Source organism: Engystomops pustulosus, unplaced genomic scaffold (assembly GCF_040894005.1).
Source record: "Engystomops pustulosus unplaced genomic scaffold, aEngPut4.maternal MAT_SCAFFOLD_471, whole genome shotgun sequence".
Lineage (NCBI taxonomy): Eukaryota > Metazoa > Chordata > Amphibia > Anura > Leptodactylidae > Engystomops > Engystomops pustulosus.
In genome coordinates, this window is record NW_027285350.1 from 1 (window position 1) to 4,943 (window position 4,943).

Below are 4,943 nucleotides of genomic sequence, written 5' to 3' on the forward strand. Positions count from 1 at the left end.
AGACGGCCAGCTCGTCCTCGTCAGATGTACGGCACCGCTACATTCGTGTGCACACGGCCGAAGCCGAGCGGACGTTGTCCAAAGAGCGACGCCTGGGAGAAGAGCCTCCGCGGCACACCGCCTGGGGCGGGTGCGGGAGCCCAGTCCCCTGCGCGCCGCTCGTGGGGGACCGGGGGCCGCCACTGGAACGCAGCTCACCCGGCGGAGGCGCGTCTGGCGACAAGCCCCATCGACCTTCGGCAAAGACCGGCGTGGTCGACCCGACAGCGGGGGAGAGGAGGAAGACAGGCGCTGCACCTGTGGAGAGAGGCAGAGGGTCCTCGCGCGCCGAACCCTACCATTCTCCAGGCGCTACGCCGCCTTCCCTCGCCCCCTCATCGAGGACCATCCGCCAGCCACACCGCTCTTCGTTGGGTAACACGGCGCCGCCAGCCGATCTTCACGCGACGTCGGGGAGAGGAGAGTACGGTCTCCCGGGCACCCCGCGCGTCGCTTCCTCCGTCGGGCCCCGTCCTCTGCCATCGCCCAGGGAGTCGCGCTGGTCTGGAGAGAGCGCGAGGGTGCAGGCTTCCGGACGCCCGCCTCCCTCTTCGATCCCTCGACAGGCGACTCGCCACCAGGACGGAGTCAACCCCGCGATTGTCTCGGTGCCTTGCCACGCAACCGCCCCTTCTCCTCACCGCGCCCACCGAGACGAAGGCAAGAGGGGAAGCCGGAGTTTTTCTCCACTCGACCACCGTACGATCGAGCGGGGATCCGGACGGGGGAGAGCCGGCGTCGACGACCCCGCACTGGGAAGGAGGCGACCGCACCATGGGGGAAGGAGAGGTAGCTAATCTCCCTTCCTCCCAGGGCATCGCTCCGACGGCCCCCTGGCCGGGATCGAAGTGCTCTCGCCCCGCAAGGGCATCAGAGTCGGGCCGGAGAGATTCAGCGGAGGTGGGGAGAAGCCAGGGGAAGGACCCGCTGGCTCTGCCGGCGGGAAGGACCCGCTGGCTCTGCCGGCTCGCCCACCTCCATCTCTGCCGCTGAGTTGCTCGCTCAACGCTGCTGATGCTGTCGACGTCTCCGCTCGTCGCCGCCAAGCTTCGTGCCCGGACGGGAGAGGGTTTGTCGATGCATTCGACGGTAATGATCCTTCCGCAGGTTCACCTACGGAAACCTTGTTACGACTTTTACTTCCTCTAGATAGTACAGTTCGGTCGTCTTCTCGGGCAACACCGCAGAGGAGCTCCGAGGAGTCCCCCCGCGGGGCCGATCCGAGGACCTCACTAAACCATCCAATCGGTAGTAGCGACGGGCGGTGTGTACAAAGGGCAGGGACTTAATCAACGCGAGCTAATGACCCGCACTTACTGGGAATTCCTCGTTGATGGGGAACAATTGCAATCCCCGATCCCTATCACGAACGGGGTTCAGCGGGTTACCCGCGCCTGCCGGCGCAGGGTAGACACACGCTGAGCCGTTCAGTGTAGCGCGCGTGCTGCCCCGGACATCTAAGGGCATCACAGACCTGTTATTGCTCGATCTCGCGTGGCTAAGCGCCACTTGTCCCTCTAAGAAGCTGAACGCGGACCGCGGGGGGTCGCGTAACTATTTAGCATGCGGGAGTCTCGTTCGTTATCGGAATTAACCAGACAAATCGCTCCACCAACTAAGAACGGCCATGCACCACCACCCACAGAATCGAGAAAGAGCTATCAATCTGTCAATCCTTTCCGTGTCCGGGCCGGGTGAGGTTCCCCGTGTTGAGTCAAATTAAGCCGCAGGCTCCACTCCTGGTGGTGCCCTTCCGTCAATTCCTTTAAGTTTCAGCTTTGCAACCATACTCCCCCCGGAACCCAAAAACTTTGGTTTCCCGGAGGCTGCGCAGTGGGTCATGGGAATAACGCCGCCGGATCGCCGGTCGGCATCGTTTATGGTCGGAACTACGACGGTATCTGATCGTCTTCGAACCTCCGACTTTCGTTCTTGATTAATGAAATTCTTGGCAAATGCTTTCGCTCTCGGGCGTCTTGCGCCGGTCCAAGAATTTCACCTCTAGCAGCACAGTACGGGTGCCCCCGGCCGTCCCTCTCAATCATGGCCCTAGTTCTCAAAACCAACAAAATAGAACCAAGGTCCTGTTCCATTATTCCTAGCTGCGATATTCAGGCGAACGGCCTGCTTTGAACACTCTAATTTTTTCAAAGTAAACGCTTCGGGCCCCCGGGACACGCAGCGAAGCGCATCCCGGGGGGCGCCCGAGAGACAGGGGTCCGGGACTGGCGGTAGGCTCGCCTCTCGGCGGACCGCCAGCCCTTCCCCGAAATCCAACTACGAGCTTTTTAACTGCAGCAACTTTAACTTACGCTATTGGAGCTGGAATTACCGCGGCTGCTGGCACCAGACTTGCCCTCCAATGGATCCTGGTTAAAGGATTTAAATTGTACTCATTCCAATTACAAGGCCTCGAAAGAGTCTTGTATTGTTATTTTTCGTCACTACCTCCCCGTGTCGGGAGTGGGTAATTTGCGCGCCTGCTGCCTTCCTTGGATGTGGTAGCCGTTTCTCAGGCTCCCTCTCCGGAACCGAACCCTAATTCCCCGTTACCCGTTGTCACCATGGTAGGCGGGTTAGATACCATCGACAGTTGATAGGGCAGAAACCTGAATAGATCGTCGCCGTCACGGAGGACGTGCGATCGGCCCGAGGTCACCTAGAGTCGCCAAGTCTAGGACGGGGCTGGCGCCGCAGCGGGCCCGGAGACCCGCCGCGGACCAGGGCTCCCCGGATTGGTTTTAAGTCTGATAAATGCACGCCTTCCTGGAGGGCAGCGCTCTTGGGCACGTATTAGCTCTAGAATTGCCACAGTTATCCGAGTAGCACATCATCAATGCGGAACGATCAAAGGAACCATAACTGATTTAATGAGCCATTCGCAGTTTCACCGTAAAGAATAGTCAGTACTTAGACATGCATGGCTTAATCTTTAAAACAAGCATATACTACTGGCAGGATCAACCAGGTAGCCGAGCTCTGAGGGGTAGACTCTTGGAGTCAGGCTCCGTGAGCTAATGGGAACGCTCGTTGCTGCTGCTGCTACCGCAGCGCTTCTCCGCCGCCGGAGAAGACCTCGCAGACAACATTGGATGGAGCTTAGGGCAGGGGGGCAAGAAAGGATGCTCTCGGTCCCTTCCAAGGACCCGAAAAAGCCTTCCCTTCCCCTCCCTCTCGCAGTCGCTGGCTTTCCCCACTCAGTTCAGCCAAGAAGTGGCGCTCGACTCTCACCTCCATCAGCACCTCCGAAGCTCGGACAGCTCCTGTAGGCTGCGCATAGAAGGAAAGCATTGGACGCTCAACTTCAGCACCTCGAGTGTCGGACGGCTCCACCACCACCTCTCCACACTGTTAAGCGAGAGAGACGATAGGAGCCGTCGCGACGTACCCATGCAGCGCCGCCCGCCAACGCACAGAGGAGCGGAGGGGATCGGGCGCCAGGTCCGGGGGAAGGCTGGGAGGGAAGCTACGGCGCTGCTACCCAGCTTTCAACCCTGCGGGACCGGTGCTCCGCTCCTATCGCTCCGGCGAACAGGGTCCGCTACGCTTTCAACACCAGCGCCCGGCAGAGGGCTTGGAGAAGGCTCGCGCGGATCCTCGGTTCGGATCGCCTGGCTTCGCGGGAGCGGCCTTCGGCTAGGGCCGACGACGGCCGGACCGAGCAGATTTGGACCGGGGTGCGGGGCGAGTACCTGCCTCTCTCACGAAGGGAGTGTCACCGGTAAGAAGCCTCTTCCCACGTCTGCTTGCCGACTTACGCTCGCCCCGACGAGAGGCCCAACCGAAAGAGTGGAAAGGGGCAGAGATTTCCAGGGTCGCCCCACCAGGGATGCAATACCCCAGTGCAGACAGTCGGCCCTGCCCCGAACCTACTCGGTGGTTTGAAGGTTAACCTCTTGGGGAAAAGCAGCGATTCGCCTCGCGGTGCGTGCCTCCGCGGATCTAAACCCCCTCGATCGATGTGGGGCCAGAGGACCCCTTTTCCCCGTACGAAACTGTCAGCTCACCATGGGCTCGACGTCCGTGGGTCGGGGAGTTGAGCGCTTACGCGCGGCGGGACCTTATAACCTGCAGCGGCTGAGGAGCGAAGATTTCCAGGGTGGGCCCCCGGGGATGCCATACCCCGAGCAGCCTGTCGGCCCCGCTCCTAGCACGCTGGCAAGCAATGGAGTCTTCCCCGCGGCAGCCACCGCCCTCGCCCTAGCCTCGCCGTCGGTCGATGAAGAACGTCGTTCGCCCTCCTCTGGCTCGGGATTTGGAAACGGCCTGGCCTTCGCCTACTCCGTCGGGCAACTGCCTTCCGCCAGCCCCTTCCCTCGAATCCCCTTCTTCCATTTTAGACCCGATCAGGGGATTGGTCAGCCCAGCCCTGGGGTAAGAAGAGGGGTTGGGGTCGGTTCGGCTTCGGGTGCCCCGCTCGGCCAAAGGTTCCCCTCGCTTTGGAAGCACGCGAGGTCGCGGAGGGTGTCGGGGTTATTTTTTCGGCTCCCTGGCTTCGCGGGAGCGGCCTTCGGCTAGGGCCGAGGCCGTCCGGCCCGCGCAGATTTGGACCGGGGTCCGGGGCGAGTACCTGCCTCTCTCACGAAGGGAGTGTCACCGGTAAGAAGCCTCTTCCCACGTCTGCTTGCCGACTTACGCTCGCCCCGACGAGAGGCCCAACCGAAAGAGTGGAAAGGGGCAGAGATTTCCAGGGTCGCCCCACCAGGGATGCAATACCCCAGTGCAGACTGTCGGCCCTGCCCCGAACCTACTCGGTGGTTTGAAGGTTAACCTCTTGGGGAAAAGCAGCGATTCGCCTCGCGGTGCGTGCCTCCGCGGATCTAAACCCCCTCGATCGATGTGGGGCCAGAGGACCCCTTTTCCCCGTACGAAACGGCCGGCTCACCATGGGCTCGACATCCGTG

General features: G+C 61.5%; 1 non-coding gene across 1 annotated transcript; it reads right to left on the reverse strand.

The window, feature by feature from the left end:
- Positions 1-1,129: 1,129 nt before the first annotated feature.
- Positions 1,130-3,010, reverse strand: LOC140111480 (18S ribosomal RNA). Its single transcript, XR_011852024.1, has one exon. It is a non-coding gene; the product is annotated as an 18S ribosomal RNA (ribosomal RNA).
- Positions 3,011-4,943: the final 1,933 nt, after the last annotated feature.